This window comes from Nelusetta ayraudi, unplaced genomic scaffold, assembly GCF_046127955.1.
Source record: "Nelusetta ayraudi isolate G7.1 ecotype Tasmania unplaced genomic scaffold, CSIRO-AGI_Nayr_v1 ptg000016l, whole genome shotgun sequence".
Classification (NCBI taxonomy): Eukaryota; Metazoa; Chordata; class Actinopteri; order Tetraodontiformes; family Monacanthidae; genus Nelusetta; species Nelusetta ayraudi.
Genome location: NW_027466066.1, coordinates 7682353 through 7705631, shown reverse-complemented (window position 1 = coordinate 7705631; position 23279 = coordinate 7682353). Strand labels below are relative to the sequence as shown.

Genomic DNA, 23279 nt, shown 5'->3' with positions numbered 1-23279 from the left:
CATGTGATCAATAAAATTATAGTGATATGATTACAGATATGCAATTAAGTTTTCATGCACACTTGCAGTCTTCTCATTTGTTAAAATGCTATTCAGTATTGTCTGTTTGGGAGTGATAATTGTGGAGATTATATTGGTGACCAAAGACAATTTACTTTACAACTTTAAACAAATTGTTCAGAATTGAGGAACAATTTAAAAATGTGGTTATGGCTGAATGACAAAATTGACTGAGGATTTTCTTTGCATGAAAAAGTGAAACAAAGAAACTCCTCCTCCTCGTCCTCAGAGTCTTTATAAGCATCAGTGTGTCTTCTCCTCACACTGCAACCCTGCTCACCTTCATTCACAGCACACAGTGTCAACATGCTGGGGATCCTGTGCACTCTCATCACTGCTGTAACATGTGAGGAGGCTGACTGAGTGCAGCTCTGAGCTCCTGATGGATTCATCAGTCTGTGTGTTTCTCTTGACTCCATGTCATCTTCTTGTTTCCAGGTGTGAGTGCTGCCACGGTGGTGACACAGACGCCTCCTGTTGTGGCTGTGGCACCAGGAGAGACAGCCAACATGGACTGTAACCTGGGGACTGGTACTAACAATGCTCCCTGGTACAAACAGGTTCCAGGAGGAGTTCCTCAGTATGTGCTGAGGAATTATCATGGCTGGGGCTCTCCGAGCTATGGTTCTGGATTCTCGTCTCCAAAGTTCACATCCACTCATCAGTCAACAACAGATTATCGTTTGACCATCAGCAATGTGGAGGAGGGAGACTCAGCAGTTTATTACTGTCAAACATGGGACAGCTCTGCTAAAGAGAACGTATCACAGTGATTTACACCATGACAAAAACCTCCTCACTCTTTAGTTCCTCTTTTTTCCTCTCAAGCTCAGAGACTCATGAGGACGACATTGCAGTCAAACTCTCCAAGTGTCCACAATAAAAACCATGTGTGCAACTAATATAGATGTATTTACCAATTACCAAGCACACACTCTGTGAATGATTGAACAACTTGTTTTTTCATATTCATACAAGTGTAGTATGCAATTTCAGACAGGAGACATTTCACAGTGGTCCACAGACCAAGAAGGTCTTGTTAAAATTCAGAGGATGCAGGAGGACATCAATATATGAAAGAAAGATTAATAGTTCTAATTACTTTTCAGACAACATTTTTTCCAATATTTTCTATTATTTGCTCAATTTATAGGATGTTGCCATTAACGACAACAACTCATTTCAGTTTATACAAGCCACTCTGAATGAAGTGGATTGTTTCAAGGTTTGTCATATTTAGTGGGAGAAGCCAAGGATCAGACTCAACAAAAGATTAGAGTCTGGAGTCAGCCCAGGGAGAGTGTAGAAGATTGATCCAGTGGAGTGAGCTGCTGCTGCTGGACTGGGAGTGACTGTCAGACTGGTCCAACTGGTCCACAGGCACAGTGAAGGTAGACAGACTGAACACCAAGTCAGGGCAAAGACACACTGACGAATGCAACAAAAACACACACCATATGCACACATAGATTGTCATGTGATCAATAAAATTATAGTGATATGATTACAGATATGCAATTAAGTTTTCATGCACACTTGCAGTCTTCTCATTTGTTAAAATGCTATTCAGTATTGTCTGTTTGGGAGTGATAATTGTGGAGATTATATTGGTGACCAAAGACAATTTACTTTACAACTTTAAACAAATTGTTCAGAATTGAGGAACAATTTAAAAATGTGGTTATGGCTGAATGACAAAATTGACTGAGGATTTTCTTTGCATGAAAAAGTGAAACAAAGAAACTCCTCCTCCTCGTCCTCAGTGTCTTTATAAGCATCAGTGTGTCTTCTCCTCACACTGCAACCCTGCTCACCTTCATTCACAGCACACAGTGTCAACATGCTGGGGATCCTGTGCACTCTCATCACTGCTGTAACATGTGAGGAGGCTGACTGAGTGCAGCTCTGAGCTCCTGATGGATTCATCAGTCTGTGTGTTTCTCTTGACCCCATGTCATCTTCTTGTTTCCAGGTGTGAGTGCTGCCATGGTGGTGACACAGACGCCTCCTGTTGTGGCTGTGGCACCAGGAGAGACAGCCAACATGGACTGTAACCTGGGGACTGTCCAAAGTTATGCTGCCTGGTACAAACAGGTTCCAGGAGGAGTTCCTCAGTATGTGTTGAATAACTATAACTGGGGTTCTGTAGACTATGGTTCTGGATACTCGTCTCCAAAGTTCACATCTACGCTTCAAACAACAACAGATTATCGTTTGACCATCAGCAATGTGGAGGAGGGAGACTCAGCAGTTTATTACTGTCACACATGGGACGACTCTGCTGAAGAGTACGTATCACAGTGATTTACACCATGACAAAAACCTCCTCACTGACAACTTCTGCTTTCTGACTCTCACACATCACCTAATGCTACCATACATTCTCAAGACATGGAACTTTCAACCCAGGTCAAAAATAAAATCACCACTGAAAATAATTATAAGTTGTTGGATCACAAAAAATATGATTCTGTTACCACAGAAAAATTCCAAATCTTATTCAAGGAATCTTGTCATAAAATATGATGACACACAATGAATTATTGACAAACAAAAATGTTTTTGATGGAAATTTACACCTCAGAAATTCAAGCAGGTCACATGAGTTTTTATATGTTGACAGTTTTTATGGAAACCGTCTGACAAAGTGATGAACTCTCTGGAGTTGAACTGAGCTCCAACATGAGAATCATCACTGTGTCACCAAGAGTCTGCATGAAAACAATGAGATGAAGTGAAGGAGACGCTGACAGTGAAAGTTGGTGTCATGTTTCACTTCCACTCCCCTCATCAGTGTGTGTTGGGAGGTTTTTGTACGGCCAAGTGTACAAAGTGAATCACTGTGGTATTCGGACAAGGCACCAAGCTGATTGTGACAAGTAAGTACTTTTTACCTCAACATTTGACAGCAAAATGTTCATTTTTCTGCTGGATATAATTAGAAAAATTGTCATTTTCATTTCTAAATGACTTTATTTGTTCAAAATTATTGTTTATTTTAGGTTAGACTGAGTTTTGTACCTCAAATTGAGACCAGGCAGAATATTCTGTGAAAGAAAAAACTAAATTGAAGTAAATATTTTGTAATTTAACATGATTTTGAAATTTTTGTTAACGCGTTTTGGAATATTAAAAACATTTCAAGAGATTTTTATATCAGTCAAATGACAAGATTGAAACTTACATTGATTCTATTTGATGAAATCACAATGAAATGTATGTCTTCATGCTTTTTCAGTCGTTATCACAGTGTTGTGGTCGTTTTTCAGTTTGAAATCAATCACTTGGGGTTTTTGTTTTCAACCTGGATCTTTTGAAATAATGTGTTCACTGTTTTATTATAAAACCACACGCCTTGTATTAGATGATCATTTGACAGGTGAGCGTGAAGTGACGGTGCCTCCTTTCAATCTCCTCAGTGTGTTTGTGTTGCTGGACCCCCACTAGTGAGTGACTGAGTCCCTGTCAGCCTCTGTGTCGCTGCTCTAACAGCCACTTCTCTGACTTGCAGGCTCCAGCCTCCCTCCTCCTGTCCTCACACTCTTCCCTCCGTCCAGCGCTGAGCTCCAGTCCAACAAAGCCACTCTGGTCTGTGTGTCCAGTCAGTCGGTGCCTTTTGCAGATGTCAGCTGGTTGGCTGCTGGGAGTCCAGTGAGCACTGGGATCTCTACCAGCACCGCTGTTCAGCAAGCGGACCGCACTTTCCACATCAGCAGCTCTCTGTCCATCCAGACGTCAGACTGGAACAGCGACAAGGTTTATACATGTAAAGTGTCTGTGGGCTCCCGCGGCTCGGAGAAAACCATCAACAAGTCCCAGTGTCTCGATGGAGACCAGTAGAGGAGCACAATGAAAACCTGCTGCTTTAGTCTTTGTGCTCTTTCTTTGCCGAGGACAAGTTTCCACTTTGGACTCGATGCTTGTAATTGATGTTGTGACCGTTAGGTGGCACTGTTGTATCAGCTTTGCGTCTGCTGCGTTTAGAGAATCTTTCAATAAAGGTTGATGATGATGAAGATAAATACCTGTCTTTGTTTTATTGAACAGATCACAATTTAGTGTTTTTTTTAGTTTAATTTCAAACATTTCATCATTTCACTCTTATTACATTCCATCCACAATCCTCAAGATTGAAGTTAATATGGACTAAATCTGTTTTTTTTTTACTTTTTGATATGTGAAATTTTTAAAGAAAAAAACAAAGTGATGACCGTTAGTTTGCTGGTGTGACTGAGATGAAATTAGAAAATGAAACTGCATTCACACCCTCCACCAGTGAAGCATCACTTCTTCACTCTTGCCTCCCAGGATGCACCTGGAGAATACTGCTCAGTATATTTAGCTCCATGCAAATTGAAGAGGTCAAGGGTCGCCTCTGAGAGGAGTCACAGGAAACTGTGACATTTGACTTGGGATGTTACATTCAATACTGTCTTATTTATTCCAAACATATTGTTCAGGTTTTAGTAATAATGTTAATATAATGTTGGTGCTGAAGGCTATTTTGCTTTTTACAGTAATGATGACAGAACAAACTTTGTGCTTTGATTGATTGACAGTGAAACCAACAAATGCACCAAACCCTGGGGAATGAAGTGAAGCTCCTCCTCTTCCTGTCAGTCCCTCTCAGGGCCACTGTGCTATTAAATGTCTCCTCCAGCACCTCCTTCTCCTCATCCTCCAGAGCCTCTTTTGTGGCAGCAGGAAGTTCACTTTGTCAGCACACAGTGTCAACATGCTGGGGATCCTGTGCACTCTCATCACTGCTCTAACATGTGAGGAGGCTGACTGAGTGCAGCTCTGAGCTCCTGATGGATTCATCAGTCTGTGTGTTTCTCTTGACCCCATGTCATCTTCTTGTTTCCAGGTGTGAGTGCTGCCACGGTGGTGACACAGACGCCTCCTGTTGTGGCTGTGGCACCAGGAGAGACAGCCAACATGGACTGTAACCTGGGAACTGGTACTAACAATGCTCCCTGGTACAAACAGGTTCCAGGAGGAGTTCCTCAGTTTGTGCTGAGGAATTATCATGGCTGGAGCTCTCCGAGCTATGGTTCTGGTTTCTCGTCTCCAAAGTTCACATCCACTCATCAGTCAACAACAGATTATCGTTTGACCATCAGCAATGTGGAGGAGGGAGACTCAGCAGTTTATTACTGTCAAACATGGGACAGCTCTGCTAAAGAGTGGGTATCACAGTGATTTACACCGTGACAAAAACCTCCTCACTCTTTAGTTCCTCTTTTTTCCTCTCAAGCTCAGAGACTCATGAGGACGACATTGCAGTCAAACTCTCCAAGTGTCCACAATAAAAACCATGTGTGCAACTAATATAGATGTATTTACCAATTACCAAGCACACACTCTGTGAATGATTGAACAACTTGTTTTTACATATTCATACAGTGTAGTATGCAATTTCAGACAGGAGACATTTCACAGTGGTCCACAGACCAAGAAGGTCTTGTTAAAATTCAGAGGATGCAGGAGGACATCAATATATGAAAGAAAGATTAATAGTTCTAATTACTTTTCAGACAACATTTTTTCCAATATTTTCTTTTATTTGCTCAATTTATAGGATGTTGCCATTAACGACAACAACTCATTTCAGTTTATACAAGCCACTCTGAATGAAGTGGATTGTTTCAAGGTTTGTCATATTTAGTGGGAGAAGCCAAGGATCAGACTCAACAGAAGATTAGAGTCTGGAGTCAGTCCAGGGAGAGTGTAGAAGATTGATCCAGTGGAGTGAGCTGCTGCTGCTGGACTGGGAGTGACTGTCAGACTGGTCCAACTGGTCCACAGGCACAGTGAAGGTAGACAGACTGAACACCAAGTCAGGGCAAAGACACACTGACGAATGCAACAAAAACACACACCATATGCACACATAGATTGTCATGTGAGCAATAAAATTATAGTGATATGATTACAGATATGCAATTAAGTTTTCATGCACACTTGCAGTCTTCTCATTTGTTAAAATGCTATTCAGTATTGTCTGTTTGGGAGTGATAATTGTGGAGATTATATTGTTACCAAAGACAATTTACTTTACAACTTTAAACAAATTGTTCAGAATTGAGGAACAATTTAAAAATGTGGTTATGGCTGAATGACAAAATTGACTGAGGATTTTCTTTGCATGAAAAAGTGAAACAAAGAAACTCCTCCTCCTCCTCCTCAGTGTCTTTATAAGCATCAGTGTGTCTTCTCCTCACACTGCAACCCTGCTCACCTTCATTCACAGCACACAGTGTCAACATGCTGGGGATCCTGTGCACTCTCATCACTGCTCTAACATGTGAGGAGGCTGACTGAGTGCAGCTCTGAGCTCCTGATGGATTCATCAGTCTGTGTGTTTCTCTTGACTCCATGTCATCTTCTTGTTTCCAGGTGTGAGTGCTGCCACGGTGGTGACACAGACGCCTCCTGTTGTGGCTGTGGCACCAGGAGAGACAGCCAACATGGACTGTAACCTGGGAACTGGTACTAACAATGCTGCCTGGTACAAACAGGTTCCAGGAGGAGTTCCTCAGCATGTACTGAGGAATTATCATAGCTGGGGCTCTCCGAGCTATGGTTCTGGATTCTCGTCTCCAAAGTTCACATCCACTCATCAGTCAACAACAGATTATCGTTTGACCATCAGCAATGTGGAGGAGGGAGACTCAGCAGTTTATTACTGTCATACATGGGACAGCTCTGCTGAAGAGTCGGTATCACAGTGATTTACACCATGACAAAAACCTCCTCACTGACAACTTCTGCTTTCTGACTCTCACACGTCACCTAATGCTACCATACATTCTCAAGATATGGAACTTTCAACCCAGGTCAAAAATAAAATCACCACTGAAAATAATTATAAGTTGTTGGATCACAAAAAATATGATTCTGTTACCACAGAAAAATTCCAAATCTTATTCAAGGAATCTTGTCATAAAATATGATGACACACAATGAATTATTGACAAACAAAAATGTTTTTGATGGAAATTTACACCTCAGAAATTCAAGCAGGTCACATGAGTTTTTATATGTTGACAGTTTTTATGGAAACCGTCTGACAAAGTGATGAACTCTCTGGATTGAACTGAGCTCCAACATGAGAATCATCACTGTGTCACCAAGAGTCTGCATGAAAACAATGAGATGAAGTGAAGGAGACGCTGACAGTGAAAGTTGGTGTCATGTTTCACTTCCACTCCCCTCATCAGTGTGTGTTGGGAGGTTTTTGTACGGCCAAGTGTACAAAGTGAATCACTGTGGTATTCGGACAAGGCACCAAGCTGATTGTGACAAGTAAGTACTTTTTACCTCAACATTTGACAGCAAAATGTTCATTTTTCTGCTGGATATAATTAGAAAAATTGTCATTTTCATTTCTAAATGACTTTATTTGTTCAAAATGATTGTTTATTTTAGGTTAGACTGAGTTTTGTACCTCAAATTGAGACCAGGCAGAATATTCTGTGAAAGAAAAAACTAAATTGAAGTAAATATTTTGTAATTTAACATGATTTTGAAATTTTTGGTAACGCGTTTTGGAATATTAAAAACATTTCAAGAGATTTTTATATCAGTCAAATGACAAGATTGAAACTTACATTGATTCTATTTGATGAAATCACAATGAAATGTATGTCTTCATGCTTTTTCAGTCGTTATCACAGTGTTGTGGTCGTTTTTCAGTTTGAAATCAATCACTTGGGGTTTTTGTTTTCAACCTGGATCTTTTGAAATAATGTGTTCACTGTTTTATTATAAAACCACACGCCTTGTATTAGATGAACATTTGACAGGTGAGCGTGAAGTGACGGTGCCTCCTTTCAATCTCCTCAGTGTGTTTGTGTTGCTGGACCCCCACTAGTGAGTGACTGAGTCCCTGTCAGCCTCTGTGTCGCTGCTCTAACAGCCACTTCTCTGACTTGCAGGCTCCAGCCTCCCTCCTCCTGTCCTCACACTCTTCCCTCCGTCCAGCGCTGAGCTCCAGTCCAACAAAGCCACTCTGGTCTGTGTGTCCAGTCAGTCGGTGCCTTTTGCAGATGTCAGCTGGTTGGCTGCTGGGAGTCCAGTGAGCACTGGGATCTCTACCAGCACCGCTGTTCAGCAAGCGGACCGCACTTTCCACATCAGCAGCTCTCTGTCCATCCAGACGTCAGACTGGAACAGCGACAAGGTTTATACATGTAAAGTGTCTGTGGGCTCCCGCGGCTCGGAGAAAACCATCAACAAGTCCCAGTGTCTCGATGGAGACCAGTAGAGGAGCACAATGAAAACCTGCTGCTTTAGTCTTTGTGCTCTTTCTTTGCCGAGGACAAGTTTCCACTTTGGACTCGATGCTTGTAATTGATGTTGTGACCGTTAGGTGGCACTGTTGTATCAGCTTTGCGTCTGCTGCATTTAGAGAATCTTTCAATAAAGGTTGATGATGATGAAGATAAATACCTGTCTTTGTTTTATTGAACAGATCACAATTTAGTGTTTTTTTTAGTTTAATTTCAAACATTTCATCATTTCACTCTTATTACATTTCATCCACAATCCTCAAGATTGAAGTTAATATGGACTAAATCTGTTTTTTTTTTACTTTTTGATATGTGAAATTTTTAAAGATAAAACCAAAGTGATGACCGTTAGTTTGCTGGTGTGACTGAGATGAAATTAGAAAATGAAACTGCATTCACACCCTCCACCAGTGAAGCATCACTTCTTCACTCTTCCCTCCCAGGATGCACCTGGAGAATACTGCTCAGTATATTTAGCTCCATGCAAATTGAAGAGGTCAAGGGTCGCCTCTGAGAGGAGTCACAGGAAACTGTGACATTTGACTTGGGATGTTACATTCAATACTGTCTTATTTATTCCAAACATATTGTTCAGGTTTTAGTAATAATGTTAATATAATGTTGGTGCTGAAGGCTATTTTGCTTTTTACAGTAATGATGACAGAACAAACTTTGTGCTTTGATTGATTGACAGTGAAACCAACAAATGCACCAAACCCTGGGGAATGAAGTGAAGCTCCTCCTCTTCCTGTCAGTCCCTCTCAGGGCCACTGTGCTATTAAATGTCTCCTCCAGCACCTCCTTCTCCTCATCCTCCAGAGCCTCTTTTGTGGCAGCAGGAAGTTCACTTTGTCAGCACACAGTGTCAACATGCTGGGGATCCTGTGCACTCTCATCACTGCTCTAACATGTGAGGAGGCTGACTGAGTGCAGCTCTGAGCTCCTGATGGATTCATCAGTCTGTGTGTTTCTCTTGACCCCATGTCATCTTCTTGTTTCCAGGTGTGAGTGCTGCCACGGTGGTGACACAGACGCCTCCTGTTGTGGCTGTGGCACCAAGAGAGACAGCCAACATGGACTGTAACCTGGGACAGGGAGGTGTTACTGGCAGTTCTGCTCCCTGGTACAAACAGGTTCCAGGAGGAGTTCCTCAGTATGTGCTGATGAATTATCATGGCTGGGGCTCTCCGAGCTATGGTTCTGGTTTCTCGTCTCCAAAGTTCACATCCACTCATCAGTCATCAAGAGATTATCGTTTGACCATCAGCAATGTGGAGGAGGGAGACTCAGCAGTTTATTACTGTCAAACATGGGACGGTTCTGTTAACGAGGCGGTATCACAGTGATTTACACCATGACAAAAACCTCCTCACTCTTTAGTTCCTCTTTTTTCCTCTCGAGCTCAGAGACTCATGAGGACGACATTGCAGTCAAACTCTCCAAGTGTCCACAATAAAAACCATGTGTGCAACTACTATAGATGTATTTACCAATTACCAAGCACACACTCTGTGAATGATTGAACAACTTGTTTTTTCATATTCATACAAGTGTAGTATGCAATTTCAGACAGGAGACATTTCACAGTGGTCCACAGACCAAGAAGGTCATGTTAAAATTCAGAGGATGCAGGAGGACATCAATATATGAAAGAAAGATTAATAGTTCTAATTACTTTTCAGACAACATTTTTTCCAATATTCTCTTTTATTTGCTCAATTTATAGGATGTTGCCATTAACGACAACAACTCATTTCAGTTTATACAAGCCACTCTGAATGAAGTGGATTGTTTCAAGGTTTGTCATATTTAGTGGGAGAAGCCAAGGATCAGACTCAACAGAAGATTAGAGTCTGGAGTCAGTCCAGGGAGAGTGTAGAAGATTGATCCAGTGGAGTGAGCTGCTGCTGCTGGACTGGGAGTGACTGTCAGACTGGTCCAACTGGTCCACAGGCACAGTGAAGGTAGACAGACTGAACACCAAGTCAGGGCAAAGACACACTGACGAATGCAACAAAAACACACACCATATGCACACATAGATTGTCATGTGATCAATAAAATTATAGTGATATGATTACAGATATGCAATTAAGTTTTCATGCACACTTGCAGTCTTCTCATTTGTTAAAATGCTATTCAGTATTGTCTGTTTGGGAGTGATAATTGTGGAGATTATATTGGTGACCAAAGACAATTTACTTTACAACTTTAAACAAATTGTTCAGAATTGAGGAACAATTTAAAAATGTGGTTATGGCTGAATGACAAAATTGACTGAGGATTTTCTTTGCATGAAAAAGTGAAACAAAGAAACTCCTCCTCCTCGTCCTCAGAGTCTTTATAAGCATCAGTGTGTCTTCTCCTCACACTGCAACCCTGCTCACCTTCATTCACAGCACACAGTGTCAACATGCTGGGGATCCTGTGCACTCTCATCACTGCTGTAACATGTGAGGAGGCTGACTGAGTGCAGCTCTGAGCTCCTGATGGATTCATCAGTCTGTGTGTTTCTCTTGACTCCATGTCATCTTCTTGTTTCCAGGTGTGAGTGCTGCCACGGTGGTGACACAGACGCCTCCTGTTGTGGCTGTGGCACCAGGAGAGACAGCCAACATGGACTGTAACCTGGGAACTGTCAGGAATTATGCTGCCTGGTACAAACAGGTTCCAGGAGGAGTTCCTCAGTATGTGCTGAGGAATTATCATGACTGGAGCTCTCCGAGCTATGGTTCTGGTTTCTCGTCTCCAAAGTTCACATCCACTCATCAGTCAACAACAGATTATCGTTTGACCATCAGCAATGTGGAGGAGGGAGACTCAGCAGTTTATTACTGTCAAACAAGGGACGGTTCTGTTAACGAGGCGGTATCACAGTGATTTACACCGTGACAAAAACCTCCTCACTCTTTAGTTCCTCTTTTTTCCTCTCAAGCTCAGAGACTCATGAGGACGACATTGCAGTCAAACTCTCCAAGTGTCCACAATAAAAACCATGTGTGCAACTAATATAGATGTATTTACCAATTACCAAGCACACACTCTGTGAATGATTGAACAACTTGTTTTTTCATATTCATACAAGTGTAGTATGCAATTTCAGACAGGAGACATTTCACAGTGGTCCACAGACCAAGAAGGTCTTGTTAAAATTCAGAGGATGCAGGAGGACATCAATATATGAAAGAAAGATTAATAGTTCTAATTACTTTTCAGACAACATTTTTTCCAATATTCTCTTTTATTTGCTCAATTTATAGGATGTTGCCATTAACGACAACAACTCATTTCAGTTTATACAAGCCACTCTGAATGAAGTGGATTGTTTCAAGGTTTGTCATATTTAGTGGGAGAAGCCAAGGATCAGACTCAACAGAAGATTAGAGTCTGGAGTCAGTCCAGGGAGAGTGTAGAAGATTGATCCAGTGGAGTGAGCTGCTGCTGCTGGACTGGGAGTGACTGTCAGACTGGTCCAACTGGTCCACAGGCACAGTGAAGGTAGACAGACTGAACACCAAGTCAGGGCAAAGACACACTGACGAATGCAACAAAAACACACACCATATGCACACATAGATTGTCATGTGATCAATAAAATTATAGTGATATGATTACAGATATGCAATTAAGTTTTCATGCACACTTGCAGTCTTCTCATTTGTTAAAATGCTATTCAGTATTGTCTGTTTGGGAGTGATAATTGTGGAGATTATATTGGTGACCAAAGACAATTTACTTTACAACTTTAAACAAATTGTTCAGAATTGAGGAACAATTTAAAAATGTGGTTATGGCTGAATGACAAAATTGACTGAGGATTTTCTTTGCATGAAAAAGTGAAACAAAGAAACTCCTCCTCCTCGTCCTCAGTGTCTTTATAAGCATCAGTGTGTCTTCTCCTCACACTGCAACCCTGCTCACCTTCATTCACAGCACACAGTGTCAACATGCTGGGGATCCTGTGCACTCTCATCACTGCTGTAACATGTGAGGAGGCTGACTGAGTGCAGCTCTGAGCTCCTGATGGATTCATCAGTCTGTGTGTTTCTCTTGACCCCATGTCATCTTCTTGTTTCCAGGTGTGAGTGCTGCCATGGTGGTGACACAGACACCTCCTGTTGTGGCTGTGGCACCAGGAGAGACAGCCAACATGGACTGTAACCTGGGAACTGGTACTAACAATGCTGCCTGGTACAAACAGGTTCCAGGAGGAGTTCCTCAGTATGTGTTGAATAACTATAACTGGGGTTCTGTAGACTATGGTTCTGGATACTCGTCTCCAAAGTTCACATCTACGCTTCAAACAACAACAGATTATCGTTTGACCATCAGCAATGTGGAGGAGGGAGACTCAGCAGTTTATTACTGTCAAACATGGGACGACTCTGCTGAAGAGGACGTATCACAGTGATTTACACCATGACAAAAACCTCCTCACTGACAACTTCTGCTTTCTGACTCTCACACATCACCTAATGGTACCATACATTCTCAAGACATGGAACTTTCAACCCAGGTCAAAAATAAAATCACCACTGAAAATAATTATAAGTTGTTGGATCACAAAAAATATGATTCTGTTACCACAGAAAAATTCCAAATCTTATTCAAGGAATCTTGTCATAAAATATGATGACACACAATGAATTATTGACAAACAAAAATGTTTTTGATGGAAATTTACACCTCAGAAATTCAAGCAGGTCACATGAGTTTTTATATGTTGACAGTTTTTATGGAAACCGTCTGACAAAGTGATGAACTCTCTAGAGTCGAACTGAGCTCCAACATGAGAATCATCACTGTGTCACCAAGAGTCTGCATGAAAACAATGAGATGAAGTGAAGGAGACGCTGACAGTGAAAGTTGGTGTCATGTTTCACTTCCACTCCCCTCATCAGTGTGTGTTGGGAGGTTTTTGTACGGCCAAGTGTACAAAGTGAATCACTGTGGTATTCGGACAAGGCACCAAGCTGATTGTGACAAGTAAGTACTTTTTACCTCAACATTTGACAGCAAAATGTTTATTTTTCTGCTGGATATAATTAGAAAAATTGTCATTTTCATTTCTAAATGACTTTATTTGTTCAAAATGATTGTTTATTTTAGGTTAGACTGAGTTTTGTACCTCAAATTGAGACCAGGCAGAATATTCTGTGAAAGAAAAAACTAAATTGAAGTAAATATTTTGTAATTTAACATGATTTTGAAATTTTTGGTAACGCGTTTTGGAATATTAAAAACATTTCAAGAGATTTTTATATCAGTCAAATGACAAGATTGAAACTTACATTGATTCTATTTCATGAAATCACAATGAAATGTATGTCTTCATGCTTTTTCAGTCGTTATCACAGTGTTGTGGTCGTTTTTCAGTTTGAAATCAGTCACTTGGGGTTTTTGTTTTCAACCTGGATCTTTTGAAATAATGTGTTCACTGTTTTATTATAAAACCACACGCCTTGTATTAGATGAACATTTGACAGGTGAGCGTGAAGTGACGGTGCCTCCTTTAAATCTCCTCAGTGTGTTTGTGTTGCTGGACCCCCACTAGTGAGTGACTGAGTCCCTGTCAGCCTCTGTGTCGCTGCTCTAACAGCCACTTCTCTGACTTGCAGGCTCCAGCCTCCCTCCTCCTGTCCTCACACTCTTCCCTCCGTCCAGCGCTGAGCTCCAGTCCAACAAAGCCACTCTGGTCTGTGTGTCCAGTCAGTCGGTGCCTTTTGCAGATGTCAGCTGGTTGGCTGCTGGGAGTCCAGTGAGCACTGGGATCTCTACCAGCACCGCTGTTCAGCAAGCGGACCGCACTTTCCACATCAGCAGCTCTCTGTCCATCCAGACGTCAGACTGGAACAGTGACAAGGTTTATACATGTAAAGTGTCTGTGGGCTCCCGCGGCTCGGAGAAAACCATCAACAAGTCCCAGTGTGTCGATGGAGACCAGTAGAGGAGCACAATGAAAACCTGCTGCTTTAGTCTTTGTGCTCTTTCTTTGCCGAGGACAAGTTTCCACTTTGGACTCGATGCTTGTAATTGATGTTGTGACCGTTAGGTGGCACTGTTGTATCAGCTTTGCGTCTGCTGCATTTAGAGAATCTTTCAATAAAGGTTGATGATGATGAAGATAAATACCTGTCTTTGTTTTATTGAACAGATCACAATTTAGTGTTTTTTTTAGTTTAATTTCAAACATTTCATCATTTCAATCTTATTACATTCCATCCACAATCCTCAAGATTGAAGTTAATATGGACTAAATCTGTTTTTTTTTTTTAACTTTTTGTATTGTGAAATTTTTAAAGAAAAAAACAAAGTGATGACCGTTAGTTTGCTGGTGTGACTGAGATGAAATTAGAAAATGAAACTGCATTCACACCCTCCACCAGTGAAGCATCACTTCTTCACTCTTCCCTCCCAGGATGCACCTGGAGAATACTGCTCAGTATATTTAGCTCCATGCAAATTGAAGAGGTCAAGGGTCGCCTCTGAGAGGAGTCACAGGAAACTGTGACATTTGACTTGGGATGTTACATTCAATACTGTCTTATTTATTCCAAACATATTGTTCAGGTTTTAGTAATAATGTTAATATAATGTTGGTGCTGAAGGCTATTTTGCTTTTTACAGTAATGATGACAGAACAAACTTTGTGCTTTGATTGATTGACAGTGAAACCAACAAATGCACCAAACCCTGGGGAATGAAGTGAAGCTCCTCCTCTTCCTGTCAGTCCCTCTCAGGGCCACTGTGCTATTAAATGTCTCCTCCAGCACCTCCTTCTCCTCATCCTCCAGAGCCTCTTTTGTGGCAGCAGGAAGTTCACTTTGTCAGCACACAGTGTCAACATGCTGGGGATCCTGTGCACTCTCATCACTGCTCTAACATGTGAGGAGGCTGACTGAGTGCAGCTCTGAGCTCCTGATGGATTCATCAGTCTGTGTGTTTCTCTTGACCCCATGTCATCTTCTTGTTTCCAGGTGTGAGTGCTGCCACGGTGGTGACACAGACGCCTCCTGTTGTGGCTGTGGCACCAGGAGAGACAGCCAACATGGACTGTAACCTGGGAAATGTCAGGAATTATGCTGCCTGGTACAAACAGGTTCCAGGAGGAGTTCCTCAGTATGTGCTGAGGAATTATCATGACTGGAGCTCTCCGAGCTATGGTTCTGGTTTCTCGTCTCCAAAGTTCACATCCACTCATCAGTCAACAATAGATTATCGTTTGACCATCAGCAATGTGGAGGAGGGAGACTCAGCAGTTTATTACTGTCAAACAAGGGACGGTTCTGTTAACGAGGCGGTATCACAGTGATTTACACCGTGACAAAAACCTCCTCACTCTTTAGTTCCTCTTTTTTCCTCTCAAGCTCAGAGACTCATGAGGACGACATTGCAGTCAAACTCTCCAAGTGTCCACAATAAAAACCATGTGTGCAACTAATATAGATGTATTTACCAATTACCAAGCACACACTCTGTGAATGATTGAACAACTTGTTTTTTCATATTCATACAAGTGTAGTATGCAATTTCAGACAGGAGACATTTCACAGTGGTCCACAGACCAAGAAGGTCTTGTTAAAATTCAGAGGATGCAGGAGGACATCAATATATGAAAGAAAGATTAATAGTTCTAATTACTTTTCAGACAACATTTTTTCCAATATTCTCTTTTATTTGCTCAATTTATAGGATGTTGCCATTAACGACAACAACTCATTTCAGTTTATACAAGCCACTCTGAATGAAGTGGATTGTTTCAAGGTTTGTCATATTTAGTGGGAGAAGCCAAGGATCAGACTCAACAGAAGATTAGAGTCTGGAGTCAGTCCAGGGAGAGTGTAGAAGATTGATCCAGTGGAGTGAGCTGCTGCTGCTGGACTGGGAGTGACTGTCAGACTGGTCCAACTGGTCCACAGGCACAGTGAAGGTAGACAGACTGAACACCAAGTCAGGGCAAAGACACACTGACGAATGCAACAAAAACACACACCATATGCACACATAGATTGTCATGTGATCAATAAAATTATAGTGATATGATTACAGATATGCAATTAAGTTTTCATGCACACTTGCAGTCTTCTCATTTGTTAAAATGCTATTCAGTATTGTCTGTTTGGGAGTGATAATTGTGGAGATTATATTGGTGACCAAAGACAATTTACTTTACAACTTTAAACAAATTGTTCAGAATTGAGGAACAATTTAAAAATGTGGTTATGGCTGAATGACAAAATTGACTGAGGATTTTCTTTGCATGAAAAAGTGAAACAAAGAAACTCCTCCTCCTCGTCCTCAGTGTCTTTATAAGCATCAGTGTGTCTTCTCCTCACACTGCAACCCTGCTCACCTTCATTCACAGCACACAGTGTCAACATGCTGGGGATCCTGTGCACTCTCATCACTGCTCTAACATGTGAGGAGGCTGACTGAGTGCAGCTCTGAGCTCCTGATGGATTCATCAGTCTGTGTGTTTCTCTTGACCCCATGTCATCTTCTTGTTTCCAGGTGTGAGTGCTGCCACGGTGGTGACACAGACGCCTCCTGTTGTGGCTGTGGCACCAGGAGAGACAGCCAACATGGACTGTAACCTGGGAACTGTTACTGACAGTGCTGCTCGCTGGTACAAACAGGTTCCAGGAGGAGTTCCTCAGTATGTACTGAGGAATTATCATAGCTGGGGCTCTCCGAGCTATGGTTCTGGATTCTCGTCTCCAAAGTTCACATCCACTCATCAGTCAACAACAGATTATCGTTTGACCATCAGCAATGTGGAGGAGGGAGACTCAGCAGTTTATTACTGTCAAACATGGGACAGCTCTGCTAAAGAGGACGTATCACAGTGATTTACACCATGACAAAAACCTCCTCACTGACAACTTCTGCTTTCTGACTCTCACACATCACCTAATGCTACCATACATTCTCAAGACATGGAACTTTCAACCCAGGTCAAAAATAAAATCACCACTGAAAATAATTATAAGTTGTTGGATCACAAAAAATATGATTCTGTTACCACAGAAAAATTCCAAATCTTATTCAAGGAATCTTGTCATAAAATATGATGACACACAATGAATTATTGACAAACAAAAATGTTTTTGATGGAAATTTACACCTCAGAAATTCAAGCAGGTCACATGAGTTTTTATATGTTGACAGTTTTTATGGAAACCGTCTGACAAAGTGATGAACTCTCTGGAGTTGAACTGAGCTCCAACATGAGAATCATCACTGTGTCACCAAGAGTCTGCATGAAAACAATGAGATGAAGTGAAGGAGACGCTGACAGTGAAAGTTGGTGTCATGTTTCACTTCCACTCCCCTCATCAGTGTGTGTTGGGAGGTTTTTGTACGGCCAAGTGTACAAAGTGAATCACTGTGGTATTCGGACAAGGCACCAAGCTGATTGTGACAAGTAAGTACTTTTTACCTCAACATTTGACAGCAAAATGTTCATTTTTCTGCTGGATATAATTAGAAAAATTGTCATTTTCATTTCTAAATGACTTTATTTGTTCAAAATGATTGTTTATTTTAGGTTAGACTGAGTTTTGTACCTCAAATTGAGACCAGGCAGAATATTCTGTGAAAGAAAAAACTAAATTGAAGTAAATATTTTGTAATTTAACATGATTTTGAAATTTTTGGTAACGCGTTTTGGAATATTAAAAACATTTCAAGAGATTTTTATATCAGTCAAATGACAAGATTGAAACTTACATTGATTCTATTTCATGAAATCACAATGAAATGTATGTCTTCATGCTTTTTCAGTCGTTATCACAGTGTTGTGGTCGTTTTTCAGTTTGAAATCAATCACTTGGGGTTTTTGTTTTCAACCTGGATCTTTTGAAATAATGTGTTCACTGTTTTATTATAAAACCACACGCCTTGTATTAGATGAACATTTGACAGGTGAGCGTGAAGTGACGGTGCCTCCTTTCAATCTCCTCAGTGTGTTTGTGTTGCTGGACCCCCACTAGTGAGTGACTGAGTCCCTGTCAGCCTCTGTGTCGCTGCTCTAACAGCCACTTCTCTGACTTGCAGGCTCCAGCCTCCCTCCTCCTGTCCTCACACTCTTCCCTCCGTCCAGCGCTGAGCTCCAGTCCAACAAAGCCACTCTGGTCTGTGTGTCCAGTCAGTCGGTGCCTTTGGCAGATGTCAGCTGGTTGGCTGCTGGGAGTCCAGTGAGCACTGGGATCTCTACCAGCACCGCTGTTCAGCAAGCGGACCGCACTTTCCACATCAGCAGCTCTCTGTCCATCCAGACGTCAGACTGGAACAGCGACAAGGTTTATACATGTAAAGTGTCTGTGGGCTCCCGCGGCTCGGAGAAAACCATCAACAAGTCCCAGTGTCTCGATGGAGACCAGTAGAGGAGCACAATGAAAACCTGCTGCTTTAGTCTTTGTGCTCTTTCTTTGCCGAGGACAAGTTTCCACTTTGGACTCGATGCTTGTAATTGATGTTGTGACCGTTAGGTGGCACTGTTGTATCAGCTTTGCGTCTGCTGCATTTAGAGAATCTTTCAATAAAGGTTGATGATGATGAAGATAAATACCTGTCTTTGTTTTATTGAACAGATCACAATTTAGTGTTTTTTTTTAGTTTAATTTCAAACATTTCATCATTTCACTCTTATTACATTTCATCCACAATCCTCAAGATTGAAGTTAATATGGACTAAATCTGTTTTTTTTTTACTTTTTGATATGTGAAATTTTTAAAGATAAAACCAAAGTGATGACCGTTAGTTTGCTGGTGTGACTGAGATGAAATTAGAAAATGAAACTGCATTCACACCCTCCACCAGTGAAGCATCACTTCTTCACTCTTCCCTCCCAGGATGCACCTGGAGAATACTGCTCAGTATATTTAGCTCCATGCAAATTGAAGAGGTCAAGGGTCGCCTCTGAGAGGAGTCACAGGAAACTGTGACATTTGACTTGGGATGTTACATTCAATACTGTCTTATTTATTCCAAACATATTGTTCAGGTTTTAGTAATAATGTTAATATAATGTTGGTGCTGAAGGCTATTTTGCTTTTTACAGTAATGATGACAGAACAAACTTTGTGCTTTGATTGATTGACAGTGAAACCAACAAATGCACCAAACCCTGGGGAATGAAGTGAAGCTCCTCCTCTTCCTGTCAGTCCCTCTCAGGGCCACTGTGCTATTAAATGTCTCCTCCAGCACCTCCTTCTCCTCATCCTCCAGAGCCTCTTTTGTGGCAGCAGGAAGTTCACTTTGTCAGCACACAGTGTCAACATGCTGGGGATCCTGTGCACTCTCATCACTGCTCTAACATGTGAGGAGGCTGACTGAGTGCAGCTCTGAGCTCCTGATGGATTCATCAGTCTGTGTGTTTCTCTTGACCCCATGTCATCTTCTTGTTTCCAGGTGTGAGTGCTGCCACGGTGGTGACACAGACGCCTCCTGTTGTGGCTGTGGCACCAGGAGAGACAGCCAACATGGACTGTAACCTGGGAAATGTCAGGAATTATGCTGCCTGGTACAAACAGGTTCCAGGAGGAGTTCCTCAGTATGTGCTGAGGAATTATCATGACTGGAGCTCTCCGAGCTATGGTTCTGGATTCTCGTCTCCAAAGTTCACATCCACTCATCAGTCAACAATAGATTATCGTTTGACCATCAGCAATGTGGAGGAGGGAGACTCAGCAGTTTATTACTGTCAAACAAGGGACGGTTCTGTTAACGAGGCGGTATCACAGTGATTTACACCGTGACAAAAACCTCCTCACTCTTTAGTTCCTCTTTTTTCCTCTCAAGCTCAGAGACTCATGAGGACGACATTGCAGTCAAACTCTCCAAGTGTCCACAATAAAAACCATGTGTGCAACTAATATAGATGTATTTACCAATTACCAAGCACACACTCTGTGAATGATTGAACAACTTGTTTTTTCATATTCATACAAGTGTAGTATGCAATTTCAGACAGGAGACATTTCACAGTGGTCCACAGACCAAGAAGGTCTTGTTAAAATTCAGAGGATGCAGGAGGACATCAATATATGAAAGAAAGATTAATAGTTCTAATTACTTTTCAGACAACATTTTTTCCAATATTTTCTTTTATTTGCTCAATTTATAGGATGTTGCCATTAACGACAACAACTCATTTCAGTTTATACAAGCCACTCTGAATGAAGTGGATTGTTTCAAGGTTTGTCATATTTAGTGGGAGAAGCCAAGGATCAGACTCAACAGAAGATTAGAGTCTGGAGTCAGTCCAGGGAGAGTGTAGAAGATTGATCCAGTGGAGTGAGCTGCTGCTGCTGGACTGGGAGTGACTGTCAGACTGGTCCAACTGGTCCACAGGCACAGTGAAGGTAGACAGACTGAACACCAAGTCAGGGCAAAGACACACTGACGAATGCAACAAAAACACACACCATATGCACACATAGATTGTCATGTGATCAATAAAATTATAGTGATATGATTACAGATATGCAATTAAGTTTTCATGCACACTTGCAGTCTTCTCATTTGTTAAAATGCTATTCAGTATTGTCTGTTTGGGAGTGATAATTGTGGAGATTATATTGTTACCAAAGACAATATACTTTACAACTTTAAACAATTTGTTCAGAATTGAGGAACAATTTAAAAATGTGGTTATGGCTGAATGACAAAATTGACTGAGGATTTTCTTTGCATGAAAAAGTGAAACAAAGAAACTCCTCCTCCTCGTCCTCAGTGTCTTTATAAGCATCAGTGTGTCTTCTCCTCACACTGCAACCCTGCTCACCTTCATTCACAGCACACAGTGTCAACATGCTGGGGATCCTGTGCACTCTCATCACTGCTCTAACATGTGAGGAGGCTGACTGAGTGCAGCTCTGAGCTCCTGATGGATTCATCAGTCTGTGTGTTTCTCTTGACCCCATGTCATCTTCTTGTTTCCAGGTGTGAGTGCTGCCACGGTGGTGACACAGACGCCTCCTGTTGTGGCTGTGGCACCAGGAGAGACAGCCAACATGGACTGTAACCTGGGGACTGTTACTGGCAGTTCTGCTCGCTGGTACAAACAGGTTCCAGGAGGAGTTCCTCAGCATGTACTGAGGAATTATCATAGCTGGGGCTCTCCAAGCTATGGTTCTGGATTCTCGTCTCCAAAGTTCACATCCACTCATCAGTCAACAACAGATTATCGTTTGACCATCAGCAATGTGGAGGAGGGAGACTCAGCAGTTTATTCCTGTCAAACATGGGACAGCTCTGCTAAAGAGTGGGTATCACAGTGATTTACACCATGACAAAAACCTCCTCACTCTTTAGTTCCTCTTTTTTCCTCTCAAGCTCAGAGACTCATGAGGACGACATTGCAGTCAAACTCTCCAAGTGTCCACAATAAAAACCATGTGTGCAACTACTATAGATGTATTTACCAATTACCAAGCACACACTCTGTGAATGATTGAACAACTTGTTTTTTCATATTCATACAAGTGTAGTATGCAATTTCAGACAGCAGACATTTCACAGTGGTCCACAGACCAAGAAGGTCTTGTTAAAATTCAGAGGATGCAGGAGGACATCAATATATGAAAGAAAGATTAATAGTTCTAATTACTTTTCAGACAACATTTTTTCCAATATTTTCTATTATTTGCTCAATTTATAGGATGTTGCCATTAACGACAACAACTCATTTCAGTTTATACAAGCCACTCTGAATGAAGTGGATTGTTTCAAGGTTTGTCATATTTAGTGGGAGAAGCCAAGGATCAGACTCAACAGAAGATTAGAGTCTGGAGTCAGTCCAGGGAGAGTGTAGAAGATTGATCCAGTGGAGTGAGCTGCTGCTGCTGGACTGGGAGTGACTGTCAGACTGGTCCAACTGGTCCACAGGCACAGTGAAGGTAGACAGACTGAACACCAAGTCAGGGCAAAGACACACTGACGAATGCAACAAAAACACACACCATATGCACACATAGATTGTCATGTGATCAATAAAATTATAGTGATATGATTACAGATATGCAATTAAGTTTTCATGCACACTTGCAGTCTTCTCATTTGTTAAAATGCTATTCAGTATTGTCTGTTTGGGAGTGATAATTGTGGAGATTATATTGGTGACCAAAGACAATTTACTTTACAACTTTAAACAAATTGTTCAGAATTGAGGAACAATTTAAAAATGTGGTTATGGCTGAATGACAAAATTGACTGAGGATTTTCTTTGCATGAAAAAGTGAAACAAAGAAACTCCTCCTCCTCGTCCTCAGTGTCTTTATAAGCATCAGTGTGTCTTCTCCTCACACTGCAACCCTGCTCACCTTCATTCACAGCACACAGTGTCAACATGCTGGGGATCCTGTGCACTCTCATCACTGCTCTAACATGTGAGGAGGCTGACTGAGTGCAGCTCTGAGCTCCTGATGGATTCATCAGTCTGTGTGTTTCTCTTGACTCCATGTCATCTTCTTGTTTCCAGGTGTGAGTGCTGCCACGGTGGTGACACAGACGCCTCCTGTTGTGGCTGTGGCACCAGGAGAGACAGCCAACATGGACTGTAACCTGGGAAATGTCAGGAATTATGCTGCCTGGTACAAACAGGTTCCAGGAGGAGTTCCTCAGTATGTGCTGAGGAATTATCATGACTGGAGCTCTCCGAGCTATGGTTCTGGTTTCTCGTCTCCAAAGTTCACATCCACTCATCAGTCAACAACAGATTATCGTTTGACCATCAGCAATGTGGAGGAGGGAGACTCAGCAGTTTATTACTGTCAAACAAGGGACGGTTCTGTTAACGAGGCGGTATCACAGTGATTTACACCGTGACAAAAACCTCCTCACTCTTTAGTTCCTCTTTTTTCCTCTCAAGCTCAGAGACTCATGAGGACGACATTGCAGTCAAACTCTCCAAGTGTCCACAA

The 23279-nt window shown here is 41.7% G+C and overlaps 4 pseudogenes; all 4 read left to right on the top strand.

The window, feature by feature from the left end:
* Positions 1-1877: 1877 nt before the first annotated feature.
* Positions 1878-4075, top strand: LOC142887031 (immunoglobulin lambda-1 light chain-like; annotated as a pseudogene).
* Positions 4076-4613: 538 nt separating this feature from the next.
* On the top strand, positions 4614-8511 carry LOC142887030 (immunoglobulin lambda-1 light chain-like; annotated as a pseudogene).
* Positions 8512-9224: 713 nt separating this feature from the next.
* On the top strand, positions 9225-14483 carry LOC142886577 (immunoglobulin lambda-1 light chain-like; annotated as a pseudogene).
* Positions 14484-15199: 716 nt separating this feature from the next.
* LOC142886576 (immunoglobulin lambda-1 light chain-like) lies at positions 15200-18921 on the top strand (annotated as a pseudogene).
* The last annotated feature ends 4358 nt before the right edge of the window (positions 18922-23279 follow it).